General features: G+C 40.5%; 1 protein-coding gene across 2 annotated transcripts in view; it reads left to right on the top strand.

Annotated features, from left to right (window-relative positions):
* otud7a (OTU deubiquitinase 7A) overlaps nt 1–22,369 on the top strand; it is a 539,312-nt gene that overhangs the window by 163,047 nt on the left and 353,896 nt on the right. The window contains exon 4 of one of the 2 annotated variants that reach the window (XM_039773580.1): nt 19,091–19,230. The exons of the other annotated variant lie outside the window; for it this stretch is intronic. The gene's annotated coding sequence lies outside the window, so the exon portion shown is untranslated. The remainder of the gene's footprint in view (nt 1–19,090; nt 19,231–22,369) is intronic. 2 annotated transcript variants of the gene reach the window in all.

Below are 22,369 nucleotides of genomic sequence, written 5' to 3'. Positions count from 1 at the left end.
CCAATTTGATGGATGTAATAATTAAACATCCTTTTCAGAGATATTGTTGCAAGGATGGATGGATGTTTCGGGCACACGCGTCACATCGTGTGAAGTATAAACCTGGCCTTTTCAGCTGACGATCTTGACTAGGGCTTATTTTTGGGGTAGGGTTTATATTACAGAGCAGCCTCAAAATCATGTTAGGGCTTATTTTTGGAGTAGGTCCTATTTTCGGGGAAACACGGTATCTCATAACGGAAATTGCTGTGACAAAGGCTGAGAATTTTGCAATTGTGAAATCAACTTATAACATTCATAACCACCACAACTGCAGTATTGCAGGAGATCATGAAGCTAGTGAAACATCTGAGTTGTTACGATTTACAAGGTGTGCTTTGGAGAATGTAAGATAACAGCATAACAGAACATTCTCAAATCTGCTTAATCCTGTTCAGGGTTAAAGGGGCTCGGGACTATCCAGGCAGGTCTGGGTAGGATGGATGCAGGCAGGGCCAACATTAGAGTAGTGCCTGTTGTAGGGTAACTCATCCAGTGTGACGCCCAACCCTCCCCATTATGACCGTACACATATAAATTTATGAAATAGAACAACATTTATTTATATAGCACATTTTCATACAAAAAATGTAGTTCAAAGTGCCTTACATAATGAAGAATAGAAAAATAGAAGACACAGTAAGAAAATAAAATAAGTCAATATTAATTAACATAGAATAAGAGTAAGGTCTGATGGCCAGGGAGGACAGAAAAAACAAAAAAACCAAAATAAAATCCGCAGGGATTTTAGACCATGAGACCGCCCAGTCCCCTCTGGGCATTCTACCTAACATAAATGAAACAGCCCTCTTTGTATTTAGGGTTCTCACGGAAGGACTTGATGATGATGGTCATGCAGACTTCTGGCTTTTAGTCTATCATTGTTGGAGCATCATGATGCTTTGAGTAGATGGTGGTGGTGCCGTCACCACCACAAAGAAACCAGAAAAAGAAATAGAGGAGAGAGTAGGGGTTAGTACGGATTTTAGAGCCACCATGAATAGTTATTATAATGAATTAAACATACAGAGTATCAGGATTAAATTAAATTGAAGTTATGAGAAGGTCATGTTAAAGTGAATTTCATCAAATCTGTATAACTTCTAAGTTAAGATTTAAGTTCCCATCTTCCTCTTGCTCGATTTGCAGAAATGACATAACATATATATACTCAGCAAAAAAAGAAACGTCCCTTTTTCAGGACTGTGTATTTCAACAATAATGTTTTAAAAATCCAAATAACTTTACAGATCTTCATTGTAAAGGGTTTAAACAATGTTTTCCATGCATGTTCAATTAACCATAATCAATTAATTAACATGCACCTGTGGAATGGTCGTTAAGACCTTAACAGCTTACAGAAAGTAGGCATTTAAGGTCACAGTTCTAAAAATGCAGGACACTAAAGAGACTTGTCTACCGACTGTGAAAAACACCCAAAGAAAGATGCCCAGGGTCCCTGCTCATCTGCGTGAACGTGCATTAGGCATGCTGCAGGGAGGCATGAGGACTGCTGATGTGGCTAGGGCAATAAATTGCCATGTCCGCACTGTGAGACGCCTAAGACAGCGCTACAGGGAGACAGGAAGGACAGCTGATCATCCTCGCAGTGGAAGAGCCCGGATCTCAATCCCATTAAGCACGTCTGGGACCTGTTGGATCGCAGGGTGAGGGCTAGGGCCATTCCCCCCAGAAATGTCCAGGAACTTGCTAGTGCCTTGGTGGAAGAGTGGGGTAACATCTCACAGCAAGAACTGACAAATCTGGTCCAGTCCATGAGGAGGAGATGCACTGCAGTACTTCAAGCAGCTGGTGGCCACACCAGATACTGACTGGTACTTTTGATTTTGAGCCTCCCTTCATTCAGGGACACATTGTGAAACATTTGTAGTTTATGTCTTATGGTGTTGACTCTTTTCGTGTTCATACAAATATTTACACATTAAGTTTACTGAAAGTAAAAACAGTTGAAAGTCAGAGGACATTTCTTTTTTTGCTGAGTATATAATGCAATGACTGGTAGCCTGTATTTTGAACTATCAACATGAAGAAACTGGACTAAAAGTTTCTTACCTCCATCCAGGGTTAGCATCTGTCATGTCCTGTTTTTAAATATGTGCATGAAGTAGAGGAGCAGAAAACCACACACTGCCTGCCTCAATCTTTTTCGTTCGGCTGCTCCTGTTAGGGGTTGCTACAGAGGATCATCATTTTCCATATCTTCCTGTCCTCTACATCTTGCTCTGTCACACTCATCACCCGCATGACCTCTCTCACCGCATCCATAAACCTTCTATTAGGCCTTCCTCTTTTCCTCTTTCCTGGCAGTTCCATCCTTAACATCCTTCTGCCAATATACTCAGCATCTCTCCTCTGCACATGTCCAAACCAGTGTAATCTCGCCTCTCTGACTTTGTCTCACAACTGTTCAACTTGAGTCGACCCTCTAATGTCCTCATTTCTAATCCTATCTATCCTCGTCACACCCAATGCAAATCTTAGCATCTTTGACTCTGCCACCTTCAGCTCTGTCTCCTGCTTTCTGGTCAGTGCCACCGTCTCAGACCCATATAACATAGCTGGTCTCACTACCATCCTGTAGACCTTCCCTTTCACTCTTGCTGATACCCTGCCTGCACTCTGTTTTTCACCTCTCTTCCACAATCCCCATCACTCTGTACTGTTGATCCCAAGTATTTAAACTCATCAACCTTCACCAACTCCACTCCCTTTATCCTCACCATTCCACTGACCTCCCTCTCATTAACACACATGTATTCTGTCTTGTTCCTACTGACGTTCATTCTTCTCCTTTCTAGAGCATATCTTCATGTTTCAGGGTCTCCTCAACCTGCTCCCTAGTATCACTACAGATCACAGTGTCATCAGCAATCATCCTAGTCCAAGGGGACTCCTGTCTAATCTCATCTGTCAACCTGTCTATCACCATTGCCAATAAGAAAGGGCTCAGAGCCGATCCCTGATGTAATCCCACCTCCACCTTGAATGCATCCGTCACTCCTACCGCAGACCTCACCGTTGTCACATGTCCCTCTTACATATCCTGTACAACTCTTACATACTTCTCTGCCACTCCCGACTTCCTCATACAATACCACAGCTCCTCTCGTGGCACTCTGTCATATGCTTTCTCCAGGTCCACAAAGACCCAATGCAACTCCTTCTGGCCTTCTCTATACTTCTTGATGATCAACACCCTCAGAGCAAACATTGCATCTGTGGTGCTCTTTCTTGGTTTGAAACCATACTGCTGCTCACTAATTATCACCTCACTTCTTAACGTAGCTTCCACTACTTTCCCATCTTTCCACCTTGCCTGCCTCCAAATTCTGTAAATTGAGTCAGAAAATGAGACAGTCATATTAGTAGCATTTTCTTATTAGCACGTACTGAGCATTTAAAGGTTCCATCTTTTGCCGTAGTTGCATTGTAATTAAACAGCAAATGCGAATTGAAGGTGAAACCACAATCCTTATTTTCTATAGATGCACATTCCCATAAATAAGAAATGCAGGAGAAATGTTTAGTCAGTAAGAAAGCATATTAGCATTAATATTTTATTGAAAATAACCATCGTGGCACCTACAGGAATGCTTGTGCTTCTTTTCCGCTGTCTTACCACTTAGTACTTGTACTTGTTTTCCATTTATCTTGTGTCACCGGCCAATAATTTTATGCTTTGCCTCTTTGAGTTTCAAAGACTTGCCGTACTTTCGTAACATTAAAAACCAAGTGGAAGATTGTTTTTTTTTTTTTAATAATAGTTTCTAGAACATTTCAATTGGATGACCATGTTATGGGGTGCTGGTTAAGCCGTGAGTCAAGTTCTCAGGTGTTAGTATGTCTTTCTTATACTTCTACACCCTAATTGTGAGTGTTAAGTTATTGATATCTCCAGAGTGTGATACTGAGAGTGTGTGTGTGCATGTGGGTGTGGGTGTGCATGTGATTTGTGTGTGTATGTGTGCTTGTCCTTGACAATTTACTGGAGCCACATGATCTAACTATACATTGGAAGGCAAGAACCAGCTGTGTCCCAGTGAGAGTTAACTCCTGCCTTCCACACAACAATGCTGGGAAGATTCCTTGATTCATCCATCATGGTGAAGCCAATGTGAAGAAATGCCTGGGTAGAAGGAGTTTGCTAGAAGTAAAGAAGTCACCATGATATCACAATAAGGATGAAGTTTCCAGAGAAAAGATAGTTTTATTGTCAGCCAGAGATGCCCTGTGTAAACCACTATGTGAGCACAGGAGCCACCAAGAACAGTAAGCTCTGCATTTGTGCTTCGTATTCCATTCTGCCAGAATGACACAAGAGAAGATTATGTAGCTGCACCCCATACCACCAAGGACAGAGAGTTAAACGTTTGTAGGGGATTCTTGCTAGTGAGAGTGGTCAGGGAGGAAATGACAACACTCTTAAACTACTAGAGAGCACTTGGAATCAGAGTCCTAGAATGTCATTTATGGGCTTGTGTTGTCCAGCTAATGGATCAGGCAGCTAGGAAGCTACTTTAGAGACATGGCCCTGTAAGGTTAACACATGTTCAGAGTTATAGGTAAGCCAAGAGCTGGTGAATGAAGTTCTGCCCTGTTTTATTGTAGTAAAAATACAGCTGTTGATGATCCCTGATTCCCTGGCTTGGCTAAGATTATGCTGAGATTGGTTTTAGTGCCTCCTTATGAGCAGATTGAGTCTAGAACTGAAATGAGAGCTGGAGAGTGTGAAGATAGGTCATGGACGAGAGAGAGAGATTGAAACAGGAGATGGCAGCAGAGCATATTGGATGTATTTGATAAGTCGACTTGTGGGCTACGCTGCCCTGCCAGGCAGGCCGAGACTCGGGACCTGTTCAGGGAGGCTCAACGAGGCAGCATTGTTGCGTATTTTATAGATTTTGTTTGTCCAGTGATCATCCCTCCCAGAAGTTTGTTTATTTGTTTAAAATAAACCTGATTCAGCTGAAGGTACTGCCTCATGCTGCCAGTAGTGACAAGGACACAAGCAAAATGCTAAACTGGAGAAGAATCAGTCAGGCAGGATAAGAAGAGAACAACTTTCTGTGACCACCACCTGTAACACCATTCCCTTGTGTGGGGTGTCTTGCTGTTGCCTCTCCTGTTGACACTTTCATTTGTACCAAAGCAGGTAAAGTTGATTCACAGTCGCTTATGTTTCCTAACTTTACAGACTGATATCCCTGAAGATTAATTCACTTGGTGTTAGACTGTCATGATTACATGTTCCCTTAATTTTCTGAGCACTATATAGACTGTATATACTGTGTGTGTATGACATTAAAATACATATATGTGTGTGTGTTTGTCTTGGAAATAAAGGTAAAGGTTATTTCCACACTGGAAAATGAAACGAAAGTTAAAAAAAACAATGTTTCAGCTTTATAGCCTTCATCAGTCACATATAATGGAAATAACCTTTACCTGTTTTCCTTTTGATGATGCACACTCACACAGGCCTTTTCTTAAATACAGTTGATAGTCCTGAAATGTCTTTCTTTTCAGACATCGTTACAGAAAACCTGCATTTTTGCATTTTGTCAAATATCCTGTTTTTCATCACTTAAAACAACAGAAAAATTAGAATATTTTTTGTTACTTTTTTCTGTCATCATGTTTCCTGCAGTGGGGGTAGATATGGAAGTTGTGTTTTATGTTCTGCTGAAGTGTTCATCCAATAGTCTTTATATAAAAAATGACCTGTTTATGTCAAAGAAATGTGATAATATATATTTTGGGAAACATTACAGTGTAGCAGCATTGTTTTTATTCTTTCTTACGATTATGGTTGCATCTGACATGCAACGACAGAAAAAAGGTTTTGCATGAATATCTAAAATCATCTAAATTGACCTGATAAGGTCTGCAAGAAACACACATGTTTGGAGAAGATTAGTGTTCCACCAAGACAAAGCCCCCGAGCATAACGCCAAAACTACACAAGAATGGCTTAAAAACAGGAATGTGGGTGACCTTGTGCCCATATCTCAATCCAGTTGTGAATTTGTGGCTGGGTCTGTCAAAGGCTATTTACTCTAAATCACCTGACAGAGACAGGAGACATGCAAAGCTGATGGAGAAGGAGAGACATGTGCATACTGGCTGTCATGACAGTCAGTTATATTGGGTTTTATATTTGTAATTAATTTAGACCATTTTGCAGAGATCTCTTTTCACATTGACATTAAGGAGTCTTCATTTGTTGATCAGTGTCAAAAAGACCAAAATAAATCCACCATGATGCAATGTTAAATAACAATAAAGTGTGAAAACTTACAAAAGAGTGATATTTTATCATGAAAGTATCCTCGAAAGGCACTGTAGCCCCCAGTAAATTATTTTCATTGGTGGATACGTTAGTCCTGGAAATCATTAACCTACGACCCACAATGCTTAGCGTCGTAATCCTTAATAAGGCAGGCTTCCTTTGTAAAGGATTCAAGACTAAACCTCTGAAATGCCTTAACAATGGCCGAGACCCACCAGTTACTTTCTAATTATAAGAGCTAAATCTCTGAATACCCCAGCAAAGTCCAGGAGCCTTCTTCTGCCACAATCACAGAACACAGTCCGCTTGCAGCTTACTGCCTCTGAAAGGATTTTACTCAAATGAGCACCACTTATTATATTTCTGAACATTTTAACACTTCTGGCCTGTAGTAGAGTTGCTAGCATCAGTAAACAGCAGGGAAGTTTCAGTAAGATGTTTAAAACTTCATTTCTTACTTCAAAATGTTAGCTAAAATAATGGGTGAGAACAAACAACCTGAACAGTTCCAATCAGAGTCACATAGCAAGTTTCAGATCAGGCAGTCAATTGACTTTTAGTCTTTGTCATCTTAGGCCGGATGTGATGCTTGTTCCCTCATCTCCACTTGTGGTTTCTCTCTGCTAGTTGTGATATCTCTGACCAGTACTTTTCAAATACAGTACTTTTCCTTTATAAAGTGCCTTGCTGGGTGATAGCAATAGTTGCATTGGCCAGAATCAGACAACTGATTATGCCCAGTGATCTTATTACTCGTATTATTTAGTAAAGCTTAGCTAACCATGATAACTTGTTTATGGCAATGTTCCAAAAAACTATTTCATTTCATATACAGTGAAACCTCGGGTCATGAACATCATGGAACACGTACAAATCAGGTTATGACCAAAAAGTTTGCCAAACTTTTGCATCTGTTCACAACCACACACTCGGGTGATGAACAAGCCAGTTTCCCTTCCGGTTCGTATGTGCCGATGATTTCCACACGTGTTCAGTCTCTCACTGTGCATTCGCTGTGAACTCTTTGTGCTCTATTTCGTTTCCCTTCCAGTTCGTACGCACTTGTGATTTCCGCACGTGTTCAGTCTCTCCCTGTACAGTACATTGTTCTCGGTCAGATGTGCATCGCGCAGAGGGACTTTACCTCAAAACTGTAATCTCCTCTCCACCCTGTTCCTCCTCACTTCCTTCATGCCAGAACTTGACTCATGCAATGTTACTTTTCTTGGTTGTTTATGGTTAGTTTTTGTATAAATTACGGATTTTTCAAATGTTCATTTTTTTCCCTGTGCTTAAAACTCATTAAAAAAAAGTGTTTACAGCGATTGGTTCGTAAGGCTGTAGCATGAACTCTTGCAATGTTAGTTTTCTTTGTTCAAGGTTTTCTCAGTGTTATTCAATGTTTTTACATTTAGTTTATTATTATACCGTGTATTCTATGGTATAATTAACTATTTTTGTGCTTAAAAATCTTTAAAAAAATATATATTTACATGCAGCTCGTACAGTCCGGAACGGATTAATTGCATTTAGATACAATCCTTTGGGGGAAATTACTTCGGGTCACGACCAAATCGGGTTACGACCAGAGTTTTGGAACGAATTATGGTCATGACCTGAAGTTCCACTGTATACACACTAGGGGTGTGCGATATTGGCCAAAAATTGTATCTCGATATTTTCTTGGACTTTGATGATAAAACGTGTTTGTAAAAGTCTTATTGATTTAGCTTGGTCTTGATAATATAATATTAATTGTAGTTTACAAATGAGATTAATGGACACTATAGTTAAGGAAAACAGGTCCAATTTATTTACTTAAAGTTGAAGTAAATTAACACAAAAACATTCAAATCACCAATCAAAGTATTACTGAGATCAAACAGTGCAAGTAAGAGCAAACCATTTCAAAGTGGCCTACAGGATTTACACGAAAAACTGCATTAACACCAACAAAACTATTATAATGAGAGCATTTTAAACAGACAGTTACCCTTAACATAAACAAGATATGAATCCAAAGGCAATAAAATACTAATCATAATTGAACTACTGGGCATGAACATTACAGTCTGGATAAATAAATTGCTCTGCTGTGCAGAATACAAGCAAGAACAAAAATCTAACACACTGTACCTGATGTAAAAATTCAAAATTCTGTTAAATACTGCCGGGGGAAAAAACTAGCATTTGTAAACGTCCATCCATCCATTATCCAACCTGCTATATCCTACCTACAGGGACACGGGGGGTCTGCTGGAGCCAATCCCAGCCAGCACAGGGTGCAAGGCAGGAAACAAGCCCCGGGCAGGGCACCAGCCCACCGCAGGGTGCGCGCACACACACACAGGACAATTTAGAATCGCCAATGCACCTAACCTGCATTGTCTTTGGACTGTGGGAGGAAACCCACGCAGGCACATGGAGAACATGCAAACTCCACGCAGGAATGACCCAGGAAGCGAACCCGGGTCTCCTAACTGCAAGGCAGCAGCACTACCCACTGTGCCACCATGTCATTTTTAAAGAAATGACTAACTTCAAGTTCATTCCAATATTGCACAAAGATATCACAAAGAAATTCTACTGAGGAAATGTCTTTTTTGTGACAGAAACGCCAATTTGTCCACAGCATCTGTCCATAGAGCTGCATGCTTACATGTTCAACATTTCCTCTGGTACTGAAAGGTGAAATATACTTCTTGTGTTTCCCACCACCCAAGTGGATTTTCTTCACTGTCCACTTCAGGTATCGTCAAGCAGCTCTTGATCTCATTTTCAATGGCAGTGTGTGTTTTTTTATAGGTGCTGAAAGACTTTAGTTTTCTTTTTTTGCTCCCTTCTGCAGCCACAGGAGTGAAGTGGTGGGGATCTGCACAAGTGTTTTAAATAATGAAAGAAAAAAATTGTGGTTTGGAATTGAGGACCCCCCAGCCAAGATGGCTTGTGAAATAAAACGTACCTGATAGGCAAAAAAAAAAATCAGCTCAAACAAATTACGTTCGAACGGATTATTTTTATTTTCGTATGAAGCGTATGCCTAACACCTGCATGGTTTACAGTTTGCCATCTTTTAAGCAAAATCAGTCTTTTCAAAGCCAGACCACCAGACCACCTCTATACAAGCGAGGATGATCCTCGTCTTGCAATTAAATCTAACAACATAGATTGCTAGGCTGTTTATCCCTTGCCGCTGTTTGCTCACTAAGTTTTAGGCTGCTACGCTAGTTTATCTTGTGGTGCACTAACTGCACATGCACAGTAAGTAGTCTATCATATCAGGTTACATGAGACTGTGAATGCGAAGTCTCCCAAGGTGTGTTTTTGATTGTTTTTGGCAAAGTGAGTGACATAGTCGATGATTTCAGCTCACACATCTTTAAAACAACAATTAAGATTTTGTCATAGATGATACATAACGCAAGCCCCTGCCACACACTGGTCAGTTTATCTGGGTTTAAACATATAGTCTAATGGTAATAAGAACTTTTTAGTGTTTGCTTTTATATTTGCATACCTCTCAGTATTCTTCCATCTTATTTATATGCATCCCAGTGTCCTCTCTCTATTATGCTATAAATCACTCATGTGTTGCTTCTCTTCCTTCTGAAAAAAATAAAAACACTTCATTGTTAAAATCTTTTTTAAATACCTACAATGCAGTTTTGTTCACACAGTTTTATACACTTGGTGTATCTTATCTACCAAAAATCCAACATTTCTATTTTAACACATCACACACATTAGATATTGCAAGTCTTGTTTAACAAACTGTAAAAGACACTATTTGTTCACCCAACACATGTGAATCTTTTTAACAGGCACTGAACAACATGTATTTACACATATTATATATTCATATATAAACACTGTTATGTTTCAGTAGGTGAATTCTTAAAGAATGACTGTTCACAAACTGTACAACTACCCCTGAAGCTACTGGTGTGTATGCCTGTGGCCTTGTACTGTTCGCCAGGAGGGAGGAAGTGCCTGCGCAGAATGGCTGAAGAGGTTTTCAGTTATACTGTTGGCCTTTCTAAAGTATAAAGCGTTGTATGTGTCCTGAAGAGAAGGCAGCTGTGCGCCGGGAATATTCTATGCCGCCTTCATCATCCTTTGCAATGATTTATGATTTTGCGCCAAGTAGGTGCCATATAAGAATGTGATGCAGGATAGACTCCACTGTGCACATGAAGACATTCCTATGTACAGATGGAGAATTGTGAATAGTCCTCAGATAGTTCTGTTGTATGCAGAGGTGCTGGTGAGTCTTTTTGGAAGATGCTGCTTCTCATTCTGAAAGTGATCAGTTCATATCCCACTTGGGACTTTCTGTGTTACTGTATTTAACTAAACTCCAGATGTTTAAGGATACTGTACATGGGAAATTTGTACTATGTTTATGAAGAGTTGTAGAGTGCCTTGGAAAAGCTGTTTGCTTTTGAAACACACCAACTAAATAAAGGTTGTTTGTAACTTCCCATTAAATGTTCAGAGGTGAACCGCCCCACCTAAGTCATTCATTACAGCTGGGATGGTACAGCAAAGTTTCTTCTAGACAATTGAATATTTTTTGTGATCGGAGCACATCATAGTGTGGCAGAAGTGCTGCACTGGCACCTGGAAGTACTCCCGGTGCACCCGCTGATCCTCTTCTGGCAGCACTTCTGAGTGTGGAGGAAGTTCTAAAGTCCAAGGCTCCAGAACTGTCCAGGCACCCCCTGGCGTTGGCCACAGGCTCCAGCAGGTCAGATGTACCAGCATGATGATCATCTGCTTTTGTGAACTTGACAATATGCTCTACAACCAAATAAATGTACACTTTTTAGAAAGATGACCATGTCTCAAATAATAATGACCATATGACCAATAAAAAGGCAAAAGGTATGGTAAGCACAAGATTTCTTCCTGATTGTATTTGCTTAATTAACTGTGTACTTGAAAGCTTAATTACATTCTAATTTTTAGTTAATATGTTGGTAGCCGTATGTTGCAAATAAATGTAGAAAGTAGGTGCATCATGATGTTTGGAAATGGTTATTTATGCATTTAGGGGAATGAAAAGCTTTATATACCAGTTCAGAGATGTTTGCTGTAGTTCTATGCTATGTAAGCATAGAACTACACTTTTTATGCACTTTTTCTACCTGGTCCCCCCAATTCAGGGTACCATAATGTTTGTGACAAAGCAATGGCAAGTCTATTAAAGTCGTCATATTTAGGACTTTGTTGCATATCACTTGCATGCAATGATAAAAATAAAGTATTGAGTGACCAAAATGTATACAAATCCCTTTATATGAAAGTCTGCAATGGGCACTCTAATCACATCTGAATGGTTTGATTTGTAAATTTAAATTGTGGAGCAGAGGGAGAAATCAGGGGCAAATTTGTCTTTGTCCCAAATACTATGGAAGGCACTATAAACATAAACAGATACAGTGCAGTATATACTGTATACGACTAGCAAAATACCCGCGCGTCGCAGCGGAGAAGTAGTGTGGTAAAGAAGTTATGAAAAAGAAAAGGAAACATTTCAAAAATGACGTAACATGATTGTCAATGTAATTGTTTTGTCACTGTTATGAGTGTTGTCGTCATCAAGGATTTGATTATCATTATTTGTTTCAATCAGGTTCGTATTTGGAGGATGTGTTGTGTTCAAGTTACATTCCACGTTTGTCTAGTCTATCCCTGACCATCTCATCTTCGTTGTCAACTGTTGTAAAGATATCAGGTTTCATTCATTGAAGTGATCACTACCCAAATCAGGAATCAGTACTCAGTACTCCCGGTATTAAGTTGTGGATTTGCCTGTGAATATTTAGCGGTAGCGTGTCTATGAACGTAAAAAAGTTTCTCTCGCACTTTTGCTGTGTTTGTGCCAAATTGGTTTTCATTGGACTTACTGCATTCTAGAAACTCTTTATTTAGGGTGACCATGTTTTGGTGTTCAAAAAAAGAGAACAGGATATGCGCAATCGATTTGGCCCTCCAAGGTGATGAGTCTTTATTACTTTTTTCTAATCAATAAACTTCTCAATGCTATTAACCTTCTTGAAAAATTTTTGAACAGTTTCAGGGTTGCTAGTTCTCCTATGGGTGACATGGTGGCGCAGTGGGTAGCGCTGCTGCCTCGCAGTTAGGAATCTCGGGTTTGCTTCCCGGGCATCCCTGCGTGGAGTTTGCATGTTCTCCCCGTGTTTCCTCCCACAGTCCAAAGACATGCAGGTTAGGTGCATTGGCGATTCTAAATTGTCCCTACTGTGTGCTTGGTGTATAAGTGTGTGCGCCCTGCGGTGGGCTGGCGCCCTGCCCTGGGTTTGTTTCCTGCCTTGCGCCCTGTGTTGGCTCTGTATTGGCTTCAGCAGACCCCAGTGACCCTGTAGTTAGGATATTGTTAGTTCTCCTGTAATGGCAAAATAGGGAAAATAATATATAGCTCTTTTTTAACTTAAAATTTCAGTATTTGTCTACACTCTATGCCTTGATTTGTGTTTAGAACTGCTCAGGACCCGATGAAGCCCAACTCGTGTCCCCCTTAGAGCTTCCATTGCTTAACTGACAAGACATTAAGACTTAAGTGCTGAAAGTGAAATAAGAAATTAAAATTTTACTTTGCTTAAATGACAAATCAGTAAAAGAAACAATAAAATAAAGAGGTTAAAGGTGATGGGTTTGTTACGCATATTGGCTGGGGAGTTAAATGACCGACAAAACCACCCATCTGTTTTAACACTCAACGAACGGAAAGCTCTTATGCAATGGGATGGGGAACAAATGTGATAACATCTTAAGACCAAACTTTTTAACTTTAGCCACTGATTTTGCAAAAGTAACCTTTTTATTTTAGTAGTGCAAGGTAAAGTCGAACACAGCAGGTAAGGAAAATTACAAAAAACTGTTCAGGTCAAGTGTGATAGTGAAAGACTGGGTGCCCCCTTTCCTTTAGTGCCATCAGCACAAGCTTATTTTGCTTAATGGTTACTCCAGGGCAGGAGCTGCCAGGACGAGCTGTTGCTTTGTTCTTGATATAAACACATGATGTTTTTTGGGCTTTGTTGGAATATGGAAATGCCTTCTTTATCAAGGCAGATGTACACTTACTCATTGATTTGTAACTTTTGTGATTCTTAACCATGTGAAATGTCAAAGAGGCCTCAGCCGTAGTCATAGCATTCTTTGTTTCTTGGTCTCACAAAAGAGTCAGTCGCTTTTGACGCCGATGAGCTGACGAGCTCTTCCCCCTTAACTGTAGTTTTGTGGTTTGTGCAGTAAACACGAGCTTCTACATCGCTATTGCCTTTATTTGCTCCTGACATCTTTTGTATTTGTCAGCCGGTGTTCCTTCCTGTGCTCTGTCCTGCTAGCTGTCAGCTGAGTCGAACTGTCATGCATGCTTGTCTTTAAGAAAACCTCTCTGTGTTTCCTCACAATAACTATGCAGTACACACATAAAACATTACTCTGCTTGCACGTTCAAAACATCATCTGGCAGTGCATGGGATGGCCAAACATAGGCAATTTTATGTTGAGCAATAAGCAAAATACATTTGCAGTGAACTTTAGAATTTTTTTTTAAAACCTGGCTAGACTGATAATTTTAAATCTGAAAAGAGGACCTGTCTAGGATAAAAGAGGCTGTCTGGTCATCCTACATTTATTAAACTGTTTACATTATGAAATGCTAAAGGTCTTGTGCTTGGTTGAAATTTGATGATGGGAAGGAAAAAACAATCAATCATTACTTTGTTAATTACCAGTTGTTCTTGTGGTTGGTCCACAAGAAGCAGGGGCACCTGCCTATCACCGTAAGGGACTTGTCTCAGCCCTATAAAGGCAGAGGAATATCCATAGTCCCTTGCAGTTCATTGAATGTGCCTTGCGGTAGTGAGTGCTTATTCTGTACTTTTGTGACATTCTGGAGGGCAGGGCAGTGGCTGGGGTCTCGCATGCAACCATTCCAAATAAGCTGCTCTTCAAGCAGTACATAGGATAATTGTCAGACCCATTTAGCAGACATCACCCACCAAAATGGCATATGACTTTGGGTCAATGTTTGCTTTGTCTTTTGACTTGCTGTACCTTTCACAAAGGTGTTGTAACAATCAAACTATTAAAGGTACGATGGTCACACTTCACTGTCCGCTGGGTACATGGATGTTGTTCAGAAAGGCTAATTGGCCCTCATCCTTTTCACAATCCAAAAAACACTGATGAATGTTCAACATAAGAAAACAGAACGTGTGTTTTTGTCATCAATGTTAATAAGTTTAAGAACAATGCATACTTAATACATTCTTAATAATAACGGTGCAAGAGTGGCTCTTCAGAGCAACACCATAGGGGAACCATCTTTCTTTCCCAAAAGACCCATTCACGTGAAGACTTCAGAAAGAACCTTTATTTATTTAGATCTGCAACAGGCTCCATACAGTGAAAAACCATAACTAGATAGTAACAGATTTGTTAAATACCAGTGATGTCCATCCATTTTCCAACCCGCTGAATCCAAACACAGGGTGTCTGCTGGAGCCAATCCCAGCCAACACAGGGCAGGAACCAATCCTCGGCAGGGTGCCAACCCACCGCTGGACAAACCCACTCCCACACCAAGGCCAATTTAGAATCACCAATCCACCTAACCTGCATGTCTTTGGACTGTGGGAGGAAACCGGAGTGCCTGGAGGAAACCCACGCAGACACGGGGAGAACATGCAAACTCCACGCAGGGAGGACCCGGGAAGTGAACCCGGGTCTCCTAACTGCGAGGCAGCAGCACTACCACTGCGGCACCGGGCCGCCCAATACCAGTGATGTTCTGATTTTAAAAGGAATCTTACTGCATACAATAACGCAGGCTAAGTCCAGGATTTCTCAATCTGTTAGTGTCCTGCTAAGTAGCCCATCAGCTTTTTCTATATATTAAGAGGTTTTTCAAAGCACAAAGAACCAACTTCATATGCAAAGAGCCTTTCCCAGAATTTAATGGTGCTTTCTCATACAAAGGCTCTATAAGGAACCACAAAACCCAGTAAAGGACCATAAAGTGCCATTAAGGAACCATCATTTTTAAGTGTGCATGTCTCCCAATAACAGAATGATATTGTGCACTTATGGTGAAACCTTTGCGCACGGATACCCACTCTTCTGTAGAAGTCATCAATAACCCCATATGGATCATATATAACAACAACAATATTTATTTATATAGCACTTTTTCATACAAATGATGTAGCTCAAAGAGCTTTACAAGATGAAGAAAGAAAAAAGAAAAATATTAAAATAAAATTTGCCGATACTAAGTAACAAGAATAAAGTAAGGTCTGATGGCCAGGGAGGACAGAAAAAAAAACAAAAAGGAAAAAAAACTCCAGAGGGCTAGAGAAAAAAAGAAAAACTGCAGGGGTTCCAAGGCCATGAGACCACCGAGCCCCCACTAGACACTCTACCTAACATCAGTAATCTCAATCATTCCTCATGGTTTACAGGCTTCACGTGGTAGAATTAGATGATGATGGTCATGTGGACTTCTGGCCTTCAATCCATCAATGCAGGGACATCAAGGTGCTTTGATCAGGTGGTGGTGGCGCAGATCACCACCACAGAAATCCGGAAAGAGGACAGAAGAGAAAGTAGGGGTTAGTACGAATTGCGGAGATATGATGAAAATGATAATTCAATGCATATACAGAATATCAGGGTTACACTAAAATGAAGCTGTGAGAAAGCCATCTTAAAGTAATGGGTTTTCAGCAGTTTTTTTAAAGTGCTCCACTGTATTAACCTGGCGAATTTCTATTGGCAGGCTATTCCAGATTTTAGATGCGTAACAGCAGAAGGCCGCCTAACCACTTCTTTTAAGTTTAGCTCTCGGAATTCTAAGCAGACACTCATTTGAAGATCTAAGGTTACGATTTGGAGTGTAAGGTAAGAGGTATTCTGAAACATTGGATGGAGTGAGATTATTTAAGGCTTTGTGAACCATCAGCAGTATTTTAAAGTCACAGTGGAGTTAGTGAACAGCTATGTCAGCCTTCATCTGCAGAGAAAAAAAAATAAAGGCAAGAAGCACAATGTTTTGACTGTGTATCCTTCATCAGGTGTGCAACTAAAAAAGAAAGAGCAGGTAACATACAAAGGAGTAGATGGAGGAAACTAAGCCAGGGCAGATGAAAGGAGAAAAAGTGTTTCAGCCAGGGTCCGGGCCGGGTTCAAAAATCTCATTAATGTTTACTTTGTTCCAAATTTACAGTATTTACTCGTGTACCACGCACCCTTGTGTAAGACACGCACCCTAATTTTTACAAAGAAAATCTGGAAAATTGTTTTGCGACACGCGTTGTGATTGTATAGGAAGTGTTTAGAAAGAGAGAGAGCGTGAGTGCGCGAGCAAGTGAAAGAGAGATAGAGAGAGAGCATGAGTGCGCCAGCAAGTGTGCAAGAGAGAGAGAGAGAGAGCGAGTGCGCAAGCAAGCGAGCGAGAGAGAGCGCGAGTGCGAGAGCGCAAGTGCGTGAGAAAGCGAGAGAGCACGAGAGTGTGAGTGCGCGAAGCAAGCGAGAGAGCGAGAGAGAGAGCGAGCGAGCGAGCCCAAGCAGAAGAAGTAAACATTACAGAATTACATTTCCTTGTGTATGACGCGCACCTGATTTTCTAATGCTAATTTTTGGGAAAAAATGTGCGCGTGGTACACGCGTAAATACGGTATATGTGTAAGTATCTTTTGTTATGTTTCTTGTATGGTCCACAAGGAGCAGGGCCTCCTGCTCATCACCTCAAGGGACTTTTCTGAGCTCTATAAAGACTGAGACAAACCCACAGTCCCTTGAATAAGCTCATGGTAGGGCGAGTGTCTCTAGTGTTTGGTCTGTGCTTTTGTAACCTTCCTTTGTTTTTTTTTACTTTTGCTCAGTTTTTGACGTTATCTACTGAATTGTGTATTGAATTGCCTGTGAATTTCAGGCAACTCCTTTTGCCTCTTGTGCTCTGTCGACAGTTATTTTGTTACAGAGAATTTTTGTACAAATCAGTCTTTTTATTTATGAAGATACTATATTGCCCTTTCTGTGACTAGCTGAAGTTTGAGGCAGCCAAGATGGGCATCTTGAGATTTTTATGGACTGTGTTAATAACAGAAATGTGAAAAAAGCTGTCATTTGAGAAGATGAAGGGAGTGATTAAAAAGTTAGATGGTCATTGAGACCTGGAGAACAGAGAATGCATCATGCCAAACTTTACACTGTCATGTTGATGATGTCACATGGCACACGTGTCTGATAATTCTGGGGTAACAAATCCATAGCAGTAGTAAACAAAATGGCTGCTTGTCCATACATCAATGGCATTGCAATAAGATGTTTAATGTTTTTAACATTCTTAAAAATAAATGACTTATAGATTAAGTAAAACTTTTTTAATCTCATGGGGAAATTGTGTACAGCAACAGAAATATAAAAAAACAATAATACAGGGTCACAGAAAAAATAATACAGCCAATTAATCAATCAAAAAACTTAACAGGTATGTCAGGTGGAAACACTGAGTTGTCTGATAGCAGTGGGCAGAAAAGACCCTCAGAGGCACCTCTTAGCACAAGAGTGCGCCACCTGCAGGGGATTTTTCATGATGGCATCCAGTTTTGCTATTATGCTCCATTCCCACAAGTGGAGGAATTCAGATCAGAAAACAGGCAGAAAAAGAAAAAAAAAATGAATTAAAATCGTAACACTTTTAGTAATTACATGCATCTTTACATCCTGTTCCTACCAATCCTTTATAATGGGGTGGTTGTCAGATGGCCTGGTAACCTGTACAGGAGACTCTGACGTGATAGGACTCTTTAAAATTTTAAATGTTACAGTGGTGTGCAAAAATGTTCAATCTCCTTGGAAGTCATCAGAATTATGTGCTTGACATAAGATTTGTACATTTTTATTTCCCATTCGGTATTTTCAATGTGAACTCTTATGCTGTAACAATACATTTCCAATGTCAAAATGAATGATTTTCTGTAGATATTGTAACTGATGAGGAAAACCTCTACAGTTCGTGTTTGCATGAGCATTCAAGCCCTACATATTCATACTTTGTCGAGAACCCGTTTGCTGCAATAACAGCTTTGATTCTTTTGGGGTAAGGATGTCCAGTTCTGCACATTGTTCAGGAGGGATTCTTCCCCATTCTTCTTGGCAGAATTTCTAGAGATCCTCTTGATTGGATGGGATGGCACCTCTGGACAGCAGTTTTCAGATACTCAATATGGTTATTAAGATCAGGGCTTTGACTTGGCCATTCCAAAACATTCATCTTTCTGTTGTTGAGCCATTCCAATGTCAGTTTGGCTTTATGCGTAGGGTCATCGTCATGTTTAAAGCTGAATCTGAATAGCAGACTGCAACAAGTCCTCCTGCAATGTTGTGCAATATTTGTGTCCATCTATTGGGCCTTCAACTCTTTTGAGATCCCCAGTCCCAGCACATGAAAGCATCCCCATAGCATGATGCTGCCACCATCATATTTCATCATAGGTATGGTGTTTCTTGAGGCATAGTCAGGGTTAGTTTTATGCCACACGTACCTCTTTGAAGTCTGGCCAGAAAGTTCTGTTTTGGTCTCATCTGACCATAAACCCCTTCTCCCACATCTTAATTGGGTCTTTCTCATGCTTTGCAGAAAATGCCATATGCATGTTTATGTGGACCATCTTTATTAATGGCTTCTTTCTTGCTACCCTCCTGTAGAGGTCTGTTTAATGTGGAGCCTTGAAATTGTGGACCCCTGCACCTTCACCGCAGTTTCAGCCGAACGGCATTGCAGACTTTTGAGAGTGACGGTTGGATTCTTAGTCGCCTCTCTTACCAGTCAACATCTTGCTCAGATGGTAAGTTTTGAGGGACCGCCTGTTCTAGTAAAGAGTCTGAGTGCGGTGATGAACCTTCCACCTTTTGATGACGGACCTCACAGTGCTTAACAGGACATTCAAACTCTTTGATATTTTTCTGTAGTCATTTCCTTCCCTTTACATTTCAGTTACTTTGTTTGTCTCATCAGCAAAATGCTCCTTTGTTTTGATTTTTGAAGTGATTGTCCAGCATAGAATATAGTCCTTACAAAGGTGGCTTTTTATATTCAGAGAGAGAGATAAAGGACTCACAAGTTGTACCTAATTATGACTGTCAAAGGACTATTTCCTTTGTGTCGTTTGTGATTACTTTGTCATTTGTGTAAACCTGAAGCTTTTAAAGCACAGAGGTTTAAATCTTTAGGCGAATAATATCTTTGGAGTTATTCTTCTTCAGTTAAATATTTACAGAAAATGGTTTATTTCGACTTTTTAATGTAATGTATTGTTAAAGCATAATATGTGAACAAATCTTTTGTCATGCAGAAAATTGTGAAGGGGCTTGAATACTTTTGCATGCCACTGTTTGCACAGGAAGCAACTCCAACTGGAAAATGTGTCCAGCATCTGTTTCAGAGAAATAAAACACAGACAGTTCTACCTTCGGGCAGTATGGCTGGTCTGCACGAATGGAGCATTTAATAAAAAGCTTTTTAATGTGTCATGTCAGCTAGTAGACAGTGATGAGACGGTTTGTTTGTTACTGTTGTATGGAGATATTCATTGCATAAACATTTTAACCTTGTCACCCAGCATTTTAAGTGAGCCCAATTTTGTTTCAATGTGCATCTCTCTAGGCGCACACAGAACTGTAGAGAAGTTGCAAAATGGCTAATGCAATGAGATACCCTAATAACCTGTCCTCCGTCTAAACACACACTTAGGTATGCTCCTTGGCTCATTTCAAAAGGATTGCGTCTGTGTTGCAAACTCCTGGATTTTTCTCTTTGGCAGTATCTCATTGCCTTTGCCTAACTCTCTGCTCAGCTAATTAAAGTCATGTGCTCTCTTTGCTGCACTCTATAAGCCAGGGTTACTCAACTCCGGTCCCGCAGGTTCCAAGCAAAGCCTTCAGGTTTTCAGTTCTAACCATTTTTGAAACTAGAAGGCAAGCCTACCACCTGATGAAACTTGGTATTTTGTAATGGCCGACCCTTTTACCCAGACGAGCAGCTGCACAACCAAGACCTGTGGCTTGGCTAAAACTGAGGAATCTAGAGACAACACCAAGCCTTACACCCTTACAAGCAGTCTTTTCCTCCAATCGATGATTAAACAGGAACAGCAAGTCACAGTGTAAAATTAAGTGCAGATATATTGAAAAGTGATAACAAATATCAAGTATCAAATATTGTGACCCTATTGAGCGCTGTCGCTCCTCAAACCCCCGCAGACAAACGTCCAGGACACCAAGTAAAAGCACTTAGAAATATTTTAATTTCTTCTTTTCAGTATTGTGCTACAGTAGACACCACTAACACCACCATAAACAATAAATCAATAATCAAATACAATAACACAATCCTCCTTTCCCAGGATCCCAGCAGCTCCGTCACTCTACCACCCAATTCCAGCTCAGCTCGCTGGGTCTCACATTGTCCTTTATATAGTTCTTGACCCGGAAGTGCTTCAGTCCTTCTGTCCGTGTGATTCAATAGCACTTCCGAATTGGATAGACTCATATTTTTCTTCAGCCCGGAAGTACTTCTGTTCTTCCATCCCCATGACTTGGGAGTACTTCCGGGCTATAGGAAAAATAAAAATCCCTGCAGCGCCACACTGTGGAACAAATGGTCCCCAGCAGGGTTGTGAATCCAAACTCCATCTCCCCTCATGCCCTGCGGGAATCTGGGACAACTCTATTCTGCAGGGAGGACTCTAGCTAGTGGCCTGAATGAGTTGGCTGGGATAAGCTGCTGGCTGTCTTTCACTATATATATATATATATATATATATATATATATATAATATACACTAGCCATCCTCCACGGCTTCGCCCGCTTTTTACTGAAACAGGACAGTGATGTCACTCTTCCCCCTCCCCTCAGCCCACAGCCTCTGTCTCGGATTGCCGTGAATATTTCACTCCTGCAATGCGATCTATGATTTTTAGCACAATGAGAGAAGTCGCAAAATCAACCGGAATGTTCAAGCAAATTATAGAAAAAAAACGATCTAAATCTGTTAAGTAGTTCTTTCGTTCGCTAGCTAAGCTGAGTTAAGGTTATGCCCCAAGGAAGACATGTGAGTAAGGAAGGCCCCGCCCCCCTCCCCGCAGCCAGATTCGTGCTAATAAATCTGTACCACAAGCAAACTATGAGAAAGTCACAAAATCAATAGAATGTTCAAGCAAACCGTTTCTTAGCGAGCACCTATGGGCCAAGGGTAACCTATATTCCAAATTTCAAGTCCTCATGGTTCGGGAGATTTCGTTGAGTAAGTCAGTGGTATTTGGCTTTTATATCTATATAATATATATGTATAAGGGGCCAGTGGACAGTACTTGGTGAGCCAGACTTGGGTGGAAGGTGGAGGAGAAAAGAGAGATGTAGAGGAGTTATTTGTATTGTGTGCTATTGTGCTTGTGGGACTGTGTTGTGCCGTTGGAAAACGGGGAAGACGTTTTCCATGCGGTGAAGAAAAATAAAACATTTGTGTTTTTATAAAGTGTGCCTCCTGTGTCTGTCTGTGTCGGGTTGGGCGGCTGGCATGCCCCTAGTGGTTCTGTCACAATGCATATATGTGAATTCAAATGTTGCTTTCTTTTCCTTTTTTTGTGATTACACACACAGTTTCACATAAATAATTTCAGCCTTTCAGTATGCACACTTTTATCACTATTTACTTTAGAGAGCATTTAATTGTTCCTAATTATAATGTTCATCTGAATCAGCGCTGTTGTTCTGAATTGAGACATAATGAGTGCCGTGTTATTATTATTGTTATTGTGACTGCCTGTCCATGCTTGAGGTATACTGAACTTTTTCTTAATTCCCATGCAGAGAGTCCTTTATTAGATAAAGATTCAAAAAGTGACTAGACTGGTGCAGAAGTCAATGTCAAGGGAACACTCTGACTGTTAATGTACTACTTATAGAACCAACTGCCTAGAGGAAGG

Source organism: Polypterus senegalus, chromosome 12, assembly GCF_016835505.1.
Source record: "Polypterus senegalus isolate Bchr_013 chromosome 12, ASM1683550v1, whole genome shotgun sequence".
Classification (NCBI taxonomy): Eukaryota; Metazoa; Chordata; class Cladistia; order Polypteriformes; family Polypteridae; genus Polypterus; species Polypterus senegalus.
The sequence above is the reverse complement of the archived record's forward strand: the minus strand, read 5'-3'. Positions and strand labels throughout refer to the sequence as shown.